At 38.0% G+C, this 18,762-nt stretch overlaps 1 protein-coding gene and 1 non-coding gene across 3 annotated transcripts in view; one reads left to right on the top strand and one right to left on the bottom strand.

Annotated features, from left to right (window-relative positions):
• The window catches only part of LOC105382631, a 265,130-nt gene that overhangs the window by 11,669 nt on the left and 234,699 nt on the right, over positions 1 to 18,762 (top strand). The window contains exon 1 of one of the 2 annotated variants that reach the window (XM_048622015.1): positions 4,729 to 4,970. The exons of the other annotated variant lie outside the window; for it this stretch is intronic. The gene's annotated coding sequence lies outside the window, so the exon portion shown is untranslated. Of the gene's footprint in view, positions 1 to 4,728; positions 4,971 to 18,762 lie in introns of those variants that run through there. 2 annotated transcript variants of the gene reach the window in all.
• On the bottom strand, positions 11,319 to 11,391 carry Trnav-cac. Its single transcript has one exon. It is a non-coding gene; the product is annotated as a tRNA-Val (tRNA).

Genomic DNA, 18,762 nt, shown 5'->3' with positions numbered 1-18,762 from the left:
GTATGCGTCTTCTGCGAAAGCGCGCTTAAGAACCCAACGCACGGTCATCTACTTTATTTATAGATAGATCTGTCTAAGGACGCGAAATTGACGAATAGTCAGTAGATACTTCAACGGTTATCGGGCACTGCCACTTCAGCTTGCTGATTTTATTGTGGTTAAGACTCCACTTTTAAATGATATAACGTTACTCGTTTCACGCAAGAGACGGATCTGTATCACGTCTCAAATATGAAAGGACGTCACCCAGTTCCGAAACAGGTGTGGAGCCGACACGCGAACCCAGAAGACGTCGAACGCCGGGAAAGTGTATGAGTTATGCGCTTTCGCCGCTAAAGGAAACGTCTGTGCGCGTTCACATATCGTTTAAAACACAGGGGTATAATCGTGACAGTTCTGACATTGCGAAAAAGAGACGCTTAGCTACATTAAGCGTAAGAAAGAAACGTTAAGCTGTAAATGTTTTTTGTCCTTTTTGCTGTGGCGCCTGTTTACGTCAGTTCTCTGTGCCAAACAATGAAACAAATGAAAAATCTGTGCCAAACAAAGGCTGACAGTTACAACAAAATTTTCTAAATGCTATTTATTTTTGATTTGCTAGTGATTTGTGGGTGTTTATTAAGTTTATTAGACTATTATCATCACTTAACGAGTGTGTGACATGGGTGGGTGGATTTTGTTCGGTTGTATAGAGCACATTGAACGAAAACACGATGGAATGATGGATGAGATATATTTTCACATGTAAGTAGATACTATCAAGTTTAACAAGCTTACATTCATCATAGTACTATCTATTGGCTCGATTTTAATATAAAACGATACTAATTTTAATACTGTAAGGTCTTTTAGTATCAGTTTTAAGTAAAAATTACGAGGTACCATATCATAACAAATCACATGGTGTTGCAAGTTATTGAAAATTTATTTTACCCACAAATATTATAGTATGCAAAGAAAATACTAGAAATTGTAACGGACTCGGGTTGGGTTTACAAATGGGGCGCATGAATTCGGTTTTTGTGAAGATTGTATTTTGTAGAAGTCATTCTCCTGTTTCAAATGAGGTGCCTCTCATTGTGAGGAAACGTTCGTTTCTTTTTTTTCTTCCATGTGTGATTTCTTCTGTATAATATAAAGTTTATTGTATTGATACGAAATACGTGTTTCCTTTAAAAAAAACCCCATCACATATTTGGCCCACGATTATAATGCTCATGCTCATCCATTTATCTCTTTCATAGGTTTCCGACAGAAAAAAAAAATCAAGAAAATGGATAGACATTACCGGTCGCACAAATTGGGAACCAAGGAAACATACAAAAATTGTGTTCGGCACATTTTGAAGAGGATTGTTTCGATTGGACGAAGACAATGAATTATACAATCCACTCAGTTTGTGTATATTAAATAATTATATTGAAATCAAATAAGTATGAGTAAAGTTTTTTTTCTTATATCGTCGGTTGACAGGAAAAACTCACTAAGGCTGATTTTTCAATATTCAGATAAATGTTATCTGGGTAATACAAACATTGAGAAACATTGAGACGCAACAGCATCAAAATTATTTCCCAGCAAAACTTTTGTCTGGCTATTGAAAAATTAGCCTTTAGTGTCTTTTTCCTATCAACCGACGATATACTCAAGTTTTGTTTTTGTTATTATGATAAGTTGAATTTCCCCATATTTAGGTTTTATTTTTTTGTCGGCAACATCTATGGTTTGAGTGAGAAAGAGAATAGTGCACACGGCGATTGCGAATCTATTTGTAGTTGATCTGAGGTTTAAAATAATTAAATCATTTTATTCACTGTCACCTTGGGTCAAACGTGCGTGCGCATCGCAAGGTAATCTTGTGGCACTTGTATGAGTTTGTTGAGCTGAAGTAGATTATAAATTCTTGACATACTTTAAACGGCGGTTTCTGTATTTAAATCGATATCTGATTACCGACTTATGTTTCCTTTATGGGTTGGAATTGTAGCAAAAATCGACCTGAAGGCGTGCTCAATATTTACCTACAGTTTAGCCGAAATTTCCTTTTCTATTTAGCAGCCATTCTTGTGTATACCTACGACAATGGTAAGGTATAGCGGATATGGAGATATATCAATCTTCTACCCTCTGTTTAAGTGGTCATTATGCAAATCCCCGCGACCAATCAGCAACCGCATCGCTCTGGTTACGTCAAAGTCGTAGTTAATAGAAGGTCTTCCCCGCTGATGGCTCTGCCAACACTTTGCAACGTAACCGCTCAATTTCTCACAGCATTCTTTCAATGTATCAGCGCGGCGGATCACCGGTCGACATTTGCCGAGAGCGAAAGTGAATCCGGGTTTAAATAATTTTCGCGAAGATATTGTTGTTCGCAGCACGGCGCCGGCCCGCCCCCGGGGGTTACTCTATACTGAAGAAAAAGGGACGAAACAGAGCTGTCGTGTAATCCGCACGTTTAATTCAACAAGATAGAGTCGTGGCACGCGCAGCAGCGGCAGCGCTCCGAAACGTTTAGTTTTTCGTCAACCCCCCCAATACGGGTGGAAGTGGAATCTGACGTATTTTTCATTCACACATTGTACATTACTTAATCGAAAGGGCGTTACTATGCTCATAAAAAAACCCTGTTTACATTTCAAAATAGAAATTTAAAGAAACTGTGAAATGTTAAAAAAAACTGAAAACACAAAGGAAATATCCTGGAAACCCGAAGAAAATTTTAGGTGTAAACTTCTGGAAATCACGCCTATTCCTGTAATAAAAAGAGGTTGAAGTTCCTTCTCAGTATAAGATATTATCGCCAGTACCAGCTAAACGTTTTGGATACTTCAGTTTCGAAATTTGAAATTGGATTGCTTTGATATATTTTTAGCGTATTAAGTGGTTTCTAGACTGATATAGTTATCATTAATTATTAGTTATCTAAATTCCAGTCTTCCAATTTCTCATTACCGTCCGTCGCTTAAAAACTTCCGTTAAACACTTACAAGAAGTCCGATCAATCAATACATCGTCTATACAGGGCGATTCTTTCGTAGGTTCACATCCGAAAGTATGTTACTGAGCTCTTCATTCTGAACAACTTTTGTAATAATAATCTTGGGATATAACAAAAAAAAAGATCCTTCCCCATACAAAAATTGGTTGTTAACGTGACACTGTGTATGAGGAGCAGATATTTTTTTTCGGGAATATCCCAAGGTCATCATAACAAAAGTTGTTCAGAATGAAAAGCTCTGTGACATACTTCCGGATGTGTACGTATAAAAGACTCACCCTGTATAATACGCCTCATGCGGATCAATAAACAGATTCGTTTCAGTTAGTTATCGAAGAAAGTGAAATTAGCAAGTGCTCATAAGTCGGTCACTGCCGCACCTTACCTGTATTTCTTTTCCATCGACCAGGGGGACTAAACTCCTGCTTAAATAATTCGAAGAGTTTGGAGGCCTTCATGGAATCGATGTGTGTATTGTCATATTCTGGGAAAGGAATAAAGCTACAGATCCTCGCCGAATGGTGCAAAAACTACTTAGAGCTGTTCCGAGGTGTATCTTTCTCGGGCCAAATGGGAATAATCATAGCCAACCTACGACAGTAACTTACGAAGAATATTTGAAATAGAGTGGTGGTTAGCGCAGCGGCTCCCCGAAGCCCGAATCTTAGGGTGTTACCACAAAAACTTAGACAGGGTTTAACGGATGTTTAGCGCTGTCAAACGCCTACAAAATCTGTCAAATTTCGTTTTAAACACTTGTTAAACAGTGTTTAAAGTTTTTTGTGGTAGCACAGTTAGTATTTCGTGAAGCAAGAGTAAACCCCAGGTCAGGACCTGAGGGGGGTTATTGTGTTATAGTTCACAGCTTTTTGTCTATTGTGTGTTTTGACGCCACGGCCTTAGCAGATGGTTGAGTTCGTTAGACGCCTTTGTTTTACTTAGGTACATTTTTAATTAGTTGATTTGGATCGAAAAGCTTCTTTCATTATAGGTAGGTACGGTCAGGTGCAGAGAAACCTGACCCCTCTACCATAGTAATGTGGGATTTGTCAGTCTGCCTGTAATCTAGAAGCGGGAGCGTATGAAATGAAGGACTGATAATTAATTTACTTTGTTATATTGTGTACCGAAACAAATTACAAGTATTTATAAAATTAACAATTTTACAATTGAGAAGAAAAATCTAAGCGGGAAAAACAAGAGGCGGGCGAGTGTCTATGGCTACGTTCAAGGAGCCAGTTCCCGAGCGCCCGCCGGAAGTTCGTGTTTCTTCCTGCGACGACTTCGTGTGATTCACCAATATTAGTACCGCGGAGCGGAATCACAGTGTAGCGGGTTGTGCCACTACATATACTCCCCCGCCGAGACCGTGACTACGGTCGATGGTGTGTAGCCGCGACGGGAATCGTACTACTCGTCCACTTCTGGTCCTCTTCTCTGGCATCGTCCGGAACAGATAAGTTTGGCGCACTGTACCTACTTAAAAAATAAGTAAGTTTTAATCCAAAAACATGTCTATTTCTACCATAAAGGTCATATTTTTCTTTCTGGCAACACTGACAAATGCGTTTAATTTCTGCTTAAGGCAGTCACTTTCGGCGTTGGATTTGGTAACAATGCAATAACAAAACGCAAGTTTGACGTTTTGGTTTGCACGCCATCCTCAACAGGTGGCGTTACTAGTATTTGCAATAACAACAAACTGTGGGCCAGCGCGGGGGGAAGAATGCAGTGCAGGGTGCGGGGGAGGTGGAGCAGAAAACTTGACTGCGGTGCATTTGATGCAATTTTTATTCAAACGCAGCCAAATCAAGTGATATTACAGTGATTTTTGAATGAAAATAAGTGCGAAAGACTTTAGCAAAACTTTTCATTAAACTTTCACAGTGATTTTGTGTTGTTTTTGTGAGAATCTTGTACTTGAGTGCATTGTTGGTGTCGTAGTGTCCAAGTTGCAATCACCTGTCGCCGGGTAAGTTGAAGTTGACCTATGTTTACTTATTTTTTGCATGAAATCTTACAAGCCTTACTCTTTGTATGAAAACTAACTTTTTCATTCATGTTGCGGAACTTTTCGTTTGTTTACACGTGTCCAGTACAGTGAATTCTTTGCGCGACACACGTTGTATACAAAAGTTGCGTGTCGCAAACCCAAGCAAGCCTTGCAACTGCATTTCGTTCAGACCTTGGTTTATTGATTATGCGTCACTGCTTGCTGGTTGTAATGTTTCGTCTGTAGAGCTTCCGGTGGCGTGTTTATTGTTAGATTATCTCCTTGTTTATAGGTACATGCTGTAAGGAATCTAATTTGAATTCGGCTCAAGTAGAAAACAGGTGGTAATCAAGATCCTCACTTGATCTGCAGTTGCCGAATTGCTTAAAGAATATGTGTATGAAGATGGCCAAGTAGTTCCTTTTATAATTATCTATTGATCAGTAGAATCATTTATATAAAAGAAAGATAATCCTAATTTTATTTATCTTAACATACAACTAACAGCTGTTCTACAAGAATTAAATTCTTTGATACAATGGTAATCTTAAATTTACTAATATGCTGTAAATCATAAAAAAATGTATGTTATTTAGTTCACATTTGACTACTATTTGGTAGTGGGGATGGAGTGGTGTTGTGTATGCTGATGACTTGTACATGCAAGTCTCTTCTAACTACCCCCAAAGGGGTAGTTAGAAGAGACTTGCATGTAAGCCACTTTGCTGTACATTTGTACTCATGTGATAGGTCATATGCCATATCACTGTTTTTGATTGAGTACAATCCATGTATGATACTCATCTAGCATCTCGCAATGTTTTCCATCTTCATAAGAGTATATTAGTTACATAATAGTACTTAAATTCCTTATTTCTAAACAATTCATTGGTACATGGCAGGATCAAATCCCTATGCCTCATGAATGAGAGCTGAGATGTATGCTAAATGATGTAAATTAATAAAAGTATACTAGGGCAGCCGGAGTCAGCGGGTGATTCTCAAAAAATGGCTCCAAAAGCATAATTTCTTTGGCGCATTTTTTTTTTCATGTTGTTTGAATATTATACCCCACATATTGTAGAGGCTTTAGACCTCTTTAATTATCTCTTATTGGCCCTGAAATCTATCGAGCCGATTCAAAGTTACAGCGATTTTAAACAATTTTGGGCCAATGAAATTAGATTGGCACCAATGAAATTAGAAAACACACCAAAGAAATTATAAAAGGTCCCAAAGAAGTTAGTTTTAAGAACAAAGAAATTAGAAATTATTTTAAAGAAATTAGTTTTATACGTAGATTGCAAATAATACACAACAAAACTAAAAATCACGCATATCTTTATTTGTTTTTAACATAATTACCTGATCACGTAAGGGTGCAAGGGTTCTAAACATCCGAATGAACCAATTGCCAACCTCACCTGCCCGTGGTGCACTCTGCTAAATAACAGACGAGGCTCTGGCGACCGGATGATGGCGGTATAACCATCCAAAAACAGCTACTCTAAATCCCATAGGCCGGCGATGGGCAGCAGCGTCACCGGTATAAAAAAGTGTAAAGAGGAAGAGGACACGATGACCCTGGAGTCCGGCCACATGTTCTACCATCAGGAGGGCGACCAACTGTCGCAAGGTGGCGTAGGATTCCTCGTCAACAAGACCCTTGTCAACAACGTAGTGGAGATCAGCAGTATGTCAAATCGGGTAGCGTACCTAGTACTTAAACTAACCGAGAGGTATTCCTTGAAGGTCGTACAGTTATATGCACCAACCTTGGCACACTCTGACACAGAAGTCGAAGCAGTATACGAGGATATCTCTAGGGCATCACGTGTACTGCTAGGACCCAATACACCGTTGTGATAGGGGACTTCAACGCCAAAGTGGGAGTACAAGAATGCGAGGAATCGAGGGTAGGACATCATGGCTTTGGTAGCAGAAACTAGAGAGAGCAAATGCTTGTAGACTTCCTCGAAAGGGAGGGGCTTTCTTTCTGATGAATTCTTTCTTTGAGAATCGGCCCCAGAGGAAGTGGACATGGGAAAGCCCCGATGGTAGGACGAAAAAGGAAAAAGTCTTCATTATGACTGACAAGCTGCACATTTTCAGATATGTCCCAGTGATCAATAGGTTTAAAACTGGGAGTGATCACCGACTTCTCCGAGGCACTCTGAATATCAACTTCAAGCTGGAGAGAAGATATCTGGTGAAGTCGACCCTTCGTCCCACACTGCACCAAATTGGAGCTGTCAACACCAGCTTCTAGAGAGGACTACAGTTCTTCAGAAGGGTGACCAAACCCTTCAGAAGGGTGACAAAACCCTTCTGAAGAACTATAGACCGATCTCGCTTTTAAGCCATGTATACAAGCTGTTCTCAAGGGTTATCACGAATGGTCTTGCCCAAAAGTTAGACGAGTTTCAGCACCCGGAGCAGGCTGGGTTTCAAAAAGGCTTTAGTACAATAGACCACATCCACACAGTAAGGTAGATTATACAGAAGACCGAAGAGTATAATCAGCCTCTGTATCTAGCCTTTGTGGACTATGAAAAAGCCTTCGACTACATCGAGACCTAAGCAGTTTTGGAATCCTTGCAGAGATGCCAAATCGACTGGCGCTATATCGAGGTGTTGAGGTGTCTGTACAATACCGATACTATGACTGTCCAAGTACAGGACCACAAGACAAGACCTATCCAACTGAAACGTGGAGTGAGACAGGGGGATGTGATATCTCCGAAACTGTTCACCAATTCATTGGATGTCTTTAAGACGTTGGACTGGAAAGGACATGGCATATATATAAATGGCGAGTACATGTCACACCTCCGCTTCGCGGACGACATCGTTATTATGGCAGAATCTCTGCAGGAACTTAGCTGGATGCTAAGTGGCCTAAATGCTGCTTCCCGACGTGTAGGCCTCGGTATGAACTTGAACAAGACGAAAGTCATGTACAATGCTCACATGAAACCGGAGCCGGTCGTCGTTGGTGAGGCAACAATCGAAGTTGTGCATGAATATGTCTACCTCGGGCAGACTATTCGGCTAGGCAGAAGCAACTTGGACAAGGAGGCTGCAAGCTAGTACAATAGACGTGGACACTGACGGTAGGACTGGTCCACCGATTTAAAGTCGCTCAGCGTGCTATGGCTCTCCATAGAAACCCCAAGCATAACTCTCTAGTTATGCTTGGGGTTTCTCTGATGGATCGTATAAGAAATGAGGTTATCCGTCAGAGGACTAAGGTTACCAACATAGCTGTCAACATATGCAACCAGAAGTGGCAGTGGGCTGGTCATATCTGCCGAAGAACCGATAACCGTTGGGGTAGACGAGTTCTCGAGTGAAGACCACGAACAGGCAACCGCAGCGTGGAACGCCCTCCTGCCCGCTGGACTGACGACCTTAGGCGGGTAGCCGGTAGTAGTTGGATGAGGAAGGCCGAGAAACGAGTGTTGTGGCGCTCGTTGGGAGAGGCCTATGTCCAGTGGATGATTATTGGCTGATGATGATGTTGAGAGAATTAACCATAATAGACATTGAATGCATAAAGTTAGCGTTATTAATGGTGTTTCATACTCAATACTAATTTCTTTGTATCAAAACTAATTTCGTTGGCGCAGAATGCCAAAGAAATCCAAAGAAATTATTGCCAACGAAATTAGAAATCATCACTTAAAATTTATTTTTACAGAAAGCTGATGTACAATTGGAACCTCTTATTGACACGTGCATACTGTTTGAATAGACATACGTGGACAAAAATATGTATGCAACAAAAACAAATAATAGCATGAAAGTAACAATCGAAGAAATTAGGCTCTTACCTGACCAAAACCCGTTATGACGCAAAAAAAAATTTTTTTCTTCATACTCCGTAAACTTTCGCTCCTCTGCTCCTGGTCGAAGATAGTGGGGGACTGAAGGGTGAGGGACGAATGGTGATTATGTCCGGTGATCGTTTAAACGCAGAGTAGGAAGACGGTATCGTTACGCCAAAGAAGTTAGTTTTTTTTCTCGGACAAAATTGAATGCGTTATATTTTTGAAAACTAAACCTAAGAGTGAATAGAAACCTAATTTACAATTACCATAAGTATCTGTTATAATGATAATATATAAATCATAAGCTTATTTTACTTTAAAAAGTGAGGTTTTCTTGACCTAAAAATAAAATCAAGTGAAGGACGCGCCAAAGAACTTATGATATTGAGTTTTAAAAAATCATTGTCGCTTTCTTTATAAATTTATGCATTACATTACTAATGTATAAAAACGGTCACAAGATACATTATTTAAAAAAAAATACATCCTGGTATAAAACTATCAATTTTATGGATTTTATGGCTTGGACATACCTAAATCGCGTCATTTGAGAATCACCCCAGCACATATGGTAGAACTGGGATGTGTGGACTAAACATGGGGGGCCTTTGCCAAGCAATGGCATAAGTACTGTAATTACTAAATTTTAAAGAAGTGGAGACTCACTGTCATTGACCCTAAACTAGGCAGATCCTGTAATATGGGCTTCAAACAGCTGATTATCTACACAGATACATCTATAGATAGATAGACATATATATTTCAGGTCAAGCAGCAGTTTAATGTTGATGTTTGATATTACATAGCATTGGTTAATCTTACAAGTTTTGAATTTATAAAATTAATCTACAAAGTATTGTAGGGCAGTGTGAGTACTGCCAGATAAGAGTCACTGCTAGGATGGAGCCTATTCTTATGCTGGCCACACATAAACCTACTTGAACTGAAGACTTTTACAAGTATGAGCGTGTGTGAGACAGAACTTGCACAATTTTCACGACATTCTGTCACACACACACTCCGGTATGTACTTGCACTTGAAGTCTTCAGCTTCTCTTTAAATATACAGGTACGAGTGTGGCCGAAATTTATACTTATCGTGCGCGGTAGTGCAATGAGGCCTATTAAAGTGCAATGCACTTTATTTGCACAAAAAAAGTTGGCTTTATTGCTTATTGAATCTCTACCAGACAACCGATGAATAAATGAATAGGTGCTTATAATATTTTTATTATATCGTCGTTTTATATTGCTAAACTAATTAAATGGACCAACATTCCGTATATCTAGGCTGAGACATCCGGAAAACGAAATGAAAACGTTCCAGAATGCGTTCTGTAAACAGTTTCCCATATCCATCGTTATCACGGGACTTACGAAAGCGGAAGACTCTAATAAAGATGCCTCCACAGGTGAAGATTGTGGGGCCACGCAACGGTCTGATGTGACAGGATAAGCACCCATAAATCCAGAGATCATACGTGTCAAAGTCGTATGGGATTTGAAAGCGTTTGATTTGTTGCTACACTTTATCGTTATAAAGCCCGCATGGATACGTTAACGTAGAAGCGCTTTTAGACCAAATAGAATAAGTATACAATATATCGTATACCTACCTATACCAACTAGATAATTATGTATAATGGACGAATGGATGAATAATTATGGACGACAATGCTATAAGCGGTTATCAGTTATCGGTTATCATTATAAGGTAAAGTATAGATCAAAATTTTAATTTTCCCGCTTTTGATGCCAATTTTGGCAATTCCTGAGATTATTATTTACCAAAATCGAGTTTTTCGCATCTCCGTCAACAACGCTAAACCAGCTATCGTTATGAGTCTTACTCAGAATTTACATCGATCGCGATCTGACGATGTGACGGCGTGATATACATAAAAAGGATCTACTGCCACTTAGACATCAGCTGACTGCCGATGTAAGTCCAGCGGCATCGGCATTTAGAAGAAGCATAAAAGTATAAGCTAAATTTACCAAGGGTCGGCGACCTTCCTGACGCGCTGGTCAATTTAGAAAATGGCTGAATCCGTGCAGTACCAGTCACAAGACAGGCCAAAGGCGGTTTGTATGCAATTGCGCCACTTTCTAACTTTAATTACCCACCTTTTCCAGCTCTTGTTTTACCCCTGCACATTGTCAACGTGGTTCCGTGTCATTATCGCGATTTAGAAATGTTTAAATGCCGTTTCCTCTTACCCCGACCCATAAATGGACGCGGGAATAAATGACTAATCTATGTGCGGAAGTGTCGATGTCGTTAGTGTTTATTAATCTTAGAATTAGCCTTATTCCCTGTGTGACGTCAATACTAAACAGCCTACTCCCCGAAGTCCCCGTTCATAAAGAGCCATTTAATTTTGGAATGCGATGAACAAACTGGGACAATCACATAATGGGAATGAATATTTAAAATATTATGTAAGTCAAAATCGTTAAAAAGTAAGTCCTGAATAAAATAAAAAAAGAATCATCCTGTTTCCGCCCGGGATCGAACCGGGGGCCTTGTGCGTGTGAAGCACACGTGATAACCACTACACTACGGAAACGTTGAATGTCTCTGCGAAATAGTGAGTCAGTAGCGAGATTGAGGCGGGATAGTGACTCTGAATTCTGTGATAACGATAGCCCGCGGGTGATCGCAACGATTAGATAATAATTATAATAACGATATTAATGTCATGATCAATAATTTATTGCGAAAAAAAAAATGTATACCTACGAAACTTGGAGCCTGTTTCAAAAAGGTAATTTGTAGAATAAAAATGATCCTGCACTCTTTGAAACTATGTTGTAGGCAGTATCATTTATGTAAAGACTTTGTGAAAGACGCACTTACCATTATAACTATGTAATTATGTACCTGTTTAAACCAAGCGCAGCCCTTGTACATACCTACCTGCATCGATATTTCTTCACACAACTTTTTAACACTAATGTGCACGAATTAAATAAATAATAACTTGTACGATCACAAGGCGCGCTCCTCAAACAAAAGAGCATCATTCTCATTGATTTGCTGAGTCATGCGTGCATGAAACAGATGATAGTGAAAGACAACACGTCTTACATATTCTATGCATCTATTCTTCTGTATCGTAAAGTGATATAATTTCAGAAAATATTTTTTTTATCATTTGTAGGTGAAAGCTGCTGTACTGTTTAGGCTATGGTTTTTATTAGAGATGCCACGAATATTCGGCAACTATTCGGTATTCGGCCTATTCGGCCAGTTTTTTCAGTATTCGGTATTCGGCCGAATAGTGCGTACTATTCGGGCCGAATACCGAATAGTAAATCATGTAAAAATGACTTGTTATTTTAATCAAAATTGTGTATTTATTTCCAAATCACAACATTTTAGTACTTAAAATTAATCAGTAGTAAGTTGTGCTGGATAAATCGAGCATTTCAGCATTTTTTGGTAGCCCACGATAGCGCTTTTCATTGTTACAATCCTCAGAAAATAACCTCTCACTATAAACGCTACTTCCAGGTGAAGAAATATAAGTTTTTGCAAATTTCAAAAGGTTCGGGTATTGTTTTTTTGTTTGCTGACCACCACTTGTAAGGATCGGCCATCCGATCTAGGCGAACTATTATCAAATTAAAAAATCAACTCGTTTGCCACAGCATTCTGCCTCCTTATAATAAGCATTTCTCATATAATCTGTATCTGTAGCGACTTCTTCAAAGCAGTTTCAGGAACAAAAAAAACAGGTTGTAGCGCCGAATATTCGGCGGCCGAATATTCGGCGCTTCGGCCGGCAGCGTCGCCGAATATTCGGTATTCGGTATTCGGCCAATTCACTATTCGTGGCAACACTAGTTTTTATTATGAAATATTGAGACCTGAAAAATTTCTGCCTCGCAACAGCGACCTTCAGCCCCTCAACGAATCAGCCAGCGTCATGTTTGACAGGAAAATATGTCAATTCCTCGTGTTAAAATATAACTTAGCAGTGCAGCGATTACAGAATTCGATACTATTTTCGAATCTACACAAACATATGATAATGAATGAATTGGGGATATTTTAATTTACTAACTAAAGTTAAATTTACTCGTTGATATTTTGGTAGATGGTGGAAGCGTCGTGCTAGATATTTTTGGATACGCACTAGTTTAATTATTAATCCTTTTCAAAATATAACAGATATTAAGCACACTGTTCATGCAATAAAGAATTTGAGGTTTTTTGTTGTTGACTAAAGGTAAATTCATTGAATGATATTCTGCTGGATACTGTGCTATTTGGATAAATACATGGTAAAATAAAAGCAATAGGTATGTGATGAAAAAAATATGCATTAATCACCACGTTTTTCTTAGTTACTAGAGTAAGTAAACTAACTTCGAAAGTAACCACCACTCTCGTTCAGGAAATTGAGATACATTTCAAAATTAGCATTTGGAAGGATGATAATGAATGCCTTCTGTCAGGTGCCTCTAGCTAGATGGTAAACTACGGTGGTGTGGATAGTTGGTATTTCCGAAGCAGCTTCAGCCGGTCTCTAGATCGGGATTGGAATTCTCTCACCAGATTCTCGCGACGATTGTTGCTTTAGGTTTGGGGTATGACGGTGGCGGCTGGCGAACTTCTATCACTTATACACCTCACTCATACACTAGAACCGCACACTTTATTTAAATGACTATACTGGTACAAGGCAAGAGATTAGGTAATGTTATACTCTAGTATACACATTCCAAAACTTTATCAATAAATAAGAGATCACTTAATAACTTATAAAGACTCAAGAGCTTTCGTACAACGGTTACTTATTAACAAAAGGCAACGCGAAACAAAGGATTTTTATGCGCAAGGGCCAGCGGCCAACACGTGTTGGGGCCCAGGAGCGCCCGGTGGACCCGACCGTCCCGCTTGCCTGACACAATGCAACTCTCTGTAAAAATATGTTTGATTAATAAATAATAATAAAAAAAAAAAAGAACAACAAAATGTAAGACAAATTTCTCAAATTTGTCAGTTCCAAAAGTGACATTTGTTTTTTCCATATTTGTGTAGATACGAAAATAGTATCGAATCCTGTGATCGCTGCACAGACTTGCAGCCCAGCAGTGACGATGCGACACGCCGCCTGATACAAATGCAACATCATGCCGTCGGCCACCAATTTGCACCTTTACTAACCACTCCTTCCGACCGTTAAGTTTTCCCAAAGGGTTAACTAATTTTGGGAACCTGTAGGTAGATTGTAGTGTAGGTTTATTAACACCTCGGTCAAGAATACCTTAATTGATTTGTAGGCGGATAGTAACGGGATAGTTAAGGTAATGACTGCGGTGATAATAAAAGCGGCACTGTGGTATTATTCTGTTACTATGGTCGGATTCGTATTTATTAAATATTGATAGGTTTTATAGAGTCATAGAACTCACAGATAAATGTATTTGTACTTCGAGGCTAAACGATTATAGGCGTTGGCAGAGCGTGTGGGATAGGTAAGGGAATCAAAATTTTACGCGTCTAAATGTATGTATTGCATCTATAAGATCTATTTTTAAATAAATAGACAACAGGATTTACTGCGCCAATTTGAATTTAAAGTATTGTATTGTATCATACATTGATTGTTTTGTTTAGAATGTAATGTAATGCTTTTATGGAGGTTAAGAGTAGTAGTATAACGTTATATTTTTCTTGAGTGTCCCATTAATCGGCATAATTACTAATTTTTGTTAATGAATTTCCCTCATTATGAACTGTGTAGCCCTTCGCATGTTGTTAGGCCGTAAATATTTTTGACGTTTAGGGTGAATTAATATCTCTATGCGTTCCTTTATTTTTGTAGGGGCTTTTTAGGGGATCATTGCCCTTTTTAATAACTCCGTTTCCTTTCACTTTATTTCTGGGTTGTGCACGAGTTTTATGTCAATTAATAAAATAAGTATCCCTTACTGTGGTGAAATTATCAAGTTATGTTGTATTATTGCCCATTGTTCTGTTGTTGCTCTGATTTGTTCATTTTATTCTCAATCTTGCATGCTGAGAGAGTTCATAAGGGCTCGTTACTTTTGTCAGGTGTACCATTTTTGGTAGTACAATAGTCAAATTTTCATAGCACGCCATCGTCAGTGTATTGACGCATACCGCCTTTTTAGGAAAAGGCATTTGTAAATGGTGCCTTACTTTCCCGACTACAAACAACGTCCAACTATCCAAGAACTTTCGTTTAATCCTTTGCAAATAATAATTATATGCTAACCCATGTTTCGTTATAAATTCCAAAGGTTTTCTTAAAATGGTCACTCTAAACGTAATCCGATTATTTTTGACTTCAATTGTTTCGTAACACCATTGTTGCTTCTGTCTTTAGGATCGTTGGCTTGCGAAATGTCAAAGTGATTTTGCATGTGAATTATAGTGCCACAATCTTATCTGTTCCGGTGGTCAAAATGTGCAACTAACGAGACGTCATTGTCAAATGTCATTTCATATTCTGTGCGTTATTTGAGTTGTCAATTTCTGCGAAGAGACTGACGTTACGTTATTTAATTTGTTTTGTGATTTTCGGCGTGAAAATAATGCCAAAAGCGCTAAAAAGTGATGCAAGAAAAGTAATACTAGATATATTGGCTTTTATGCAGGAAGAATAACGTATTCAGGCGCCTTTAATTCCGTTTGAAAAATTGGAAGAACGAGTTGCAGCGGCTACAGGTTAGTGTTGCCAAATATGACGAATAATTTTACCCGTATACTCACATGTAATTTTATTAATATTTTCACCCCATCCCGTGCCCCAGCAGTGGGAACGGGATGGGTCATAATGAAAAGTATATAATCTTTATTTTTCTTTGATTACAGGTGACATGTCACTTAAAATCTTAAGCAGTATATACCAAGAAGAATTTCGCCTGCAGCGATTTTAGACGAAATAATGATGATTAATGACATGTGGCTACGACAGTTTTATATTTATTATTTTTAAGTCTGCAATTATAATCATCAATACAATTTAAATCTAGGATGACATGACATGTTCTCCCAACCTACTATCAAGGGTTGGCTGGAAAAAAATGCTTTTTGGCAATTATCCTTTGTACATTGTCTGAATTTCTTTTAATTTTATGCTCTTATTTCTTGTTACTTTAGAAAATGTAAAATATAGTGTTCATAAATAAATAATAATTAATAGTTTTTTTAAGTCTGTCTATCTCGGTATTTCCACGACCCACAGATCTGATATTACCTAGACCATTGTAATCTAGATTTAATCTCCTATATAAGAACATAATTAGAGCTTATTTTATTTATGTTTGCCGTGTACAAATGTCGTTTGATATATCCTCTTTCATTTACTATCGTCCCAATATTTTGATTTATCTATACTTATGAATGTACCTAATTATAAAATAGGCAATAGCAGAAATGCATTGTCGTTTAAACCACAAATAGGCAAAATTTAATCGATGGCATCACTGGATTCGATCACAGCGATGCCGTCACCGGAACAGATAAGATTGTGGCACTATACAGATACTGATACTAACGTCATCAAAAGCATCATCTGTCATTCAAAAGCATGACAACACAAAACATAATGAAATTTTTAATGAGCATAAGCACTATTCATCAATGTTTATGAGGCCAACTGATCCTTGTGATGTGTTAGAAATAATTTCAAAATTAAAAAATACTAATAGCACAGGTAATGACGAAATTAGTACAAAAATTATTAAATATGTAAAAGACTTAATATCTCCTGTGCTGAGTCATATTATAAATATGTGTATCGAAAAAGGCAAATTCCCAGACACATTAAAATTAACAGTCATTAAACCTATGTTTAAAAAAGTTGATAAAGAAAACATGGAATATTATAGGCCTGTTGCACTAATTCCAGTGTTTTCCAAGATTTTTGAACGATATATTTATAATAGTCTATATGAATACTTACAAGCTAATAATATATTGGTGGAGGAGCAAAAAGGTTTCAGGAAAGGTCGAACCATAGATATGGCAGTATTTGAATTTATATCTAGAGTGATCACCTGCATGGATAAAGGTCAACCAGTCTCAGCTCTTTTCATGGACATGAAAAAAGCATTCGATTTTGTTGACCACAATATTCTTTTAAACAAGCTAGAGAGATATGGAGTTCGAGGGACTGTTCTAAATTTAATAAGATCATATTTGAATAATCGGTCACAAGTTACACAAATAGGGAGGATATGTCCTAAGTGCAGTACTGAAACAGTATATACTTCAGGTCCACGTCAAACCAAATTTGGAGTTCCACAGGGCAGCGTGCTAGGACCATTGCTGTTCCTAGTATATATTAATGATCTTCCAAAAGTAGTTAATCACCCCATGGTCCTCTTTGCTGATGATAGTACGGCATTATTTATGGAAAAAGATAAAACTACACAAGTAGCAGAAATAAATGCATCATTGGAAATAATAATTGAATGGATGACATCAAACAACTTAATCATAAACTTGACAAAAACTAATTTCATGAATTTTAGACAGAGGGTTAATCCTGATAAATTTGATATACATTATCGAGACACTATTATTGACGAAACACAAGTGACCAAGTTCCTAGGATTGTATGTTGACAATAAGTTGAATTGGAAAGCACAGATTGACATTATTTGTAAAAAACTGAACAAATTTTCTTATGCATTACATATTTTATCAAAGATTGCGAATGAAGGAACGGTCGTCATAGCCTACTTTGGATATGTATATTCCACTCTAAGGTATGGCATAATATTCTGGGGTAATTCTACTGACATAGGACATGTTTTTAAATCGCAAAAAAAGTGCATTCGCGCTATAAAAAAATTAAAACCGACTGATAGTTGTAAACAGCACTTTATTGAATTAAAAATTCTTACATTGCCGTGTCTGTACATTTACGAGATAGCTTCCTATTTGAAATCCAACAGACATCTCTTTAACACTTTCAGAAGTCGAAGATGCAAAAACAAAGTAGCTTCAAATCCACATAAGTCGGCTTTGTACAACAAAAGCGTCTTAGGAATGGCTCCAAAAATATTTAATAGTTTGCCATCTCAAATAAGAGATATAGACAACGTCGTGCATTTTAGGTACGAATTGAAAAAGATGTTACTTGCAAAGGCATATTACACTGTACATGAGTTCTTTACAGACCAAAACCAGATATATTAAGGGCACATCCGAACGAATAGCTAAATATGTACTTAATCATGAGTCAGGCACGATTATCATTGATTAATTTATACTTATTCTTTGACACGATTAATAACAATTTTGACTTATATATAATTTTTTGTTTTAATGTCTGTACAATTTGATAATTTATGTAATTTGACTTTCTGTATGATATCATAGCATGACATAGCATGACATTTAAATATTTTATATAATCAATTTATAACTAATATTATTTGTACACCTTTACGGTAGACCATAGCAGTAGATTTAAAAATGACTTTGTAAACACCTGTCTGAAACCTATGTGTCACAAATAAATGATTTTGAAGTTTGAAGTTTGAACGTTTTCGCAATCACATCACACACAGTACTTGATGATGTTTTGAAGCTGTTAGAATTCGGGTGAACGACCTCATTTGAAATAGCAACAATAACACCGGGATCATGATAAAGCGGAGCGTTCAAAATGCCGCAAACGCCAACATGCAAGCCATTATGTTACATCTTGTGCGGAATCTCTCGTCGCTTGCATAACTCCTCGTAACGCCTCTCGGATCTCCGTGAATTCCTGATGCTGTTAAATCGCAGCGTTTGACGTCGGCGAGCCACAGACGAGGACCAGCCCATGTAGTCTATCCCGATGCCACACTTCGATGTCGCACGTCGCACTCGCAATCTGACATCGCTCACGACTCCAGCTTTCTACTCAACCCATGCCTTTAAAGGCCTGGACTATTCCGGGCCATGTTCC

Source organism: Plutella xylostella, chromosome 7, assembly GCF_932276165.1.
Source record: "Plutella xylostella chromosome 7, ilPluXylo3.1, whole genome shotgun sequence".
NCBI lineage: Eukaryota > Metazoa > Arthropoda > Insecta > Lepidoptera > Plutellidae > Plutella > Plutella xylostella.
The sequence above is the reverse complement of the archived record's forward strand: the minus strand, read 5'-3'. Positions and strand labels throughout refer to the sequence as shown.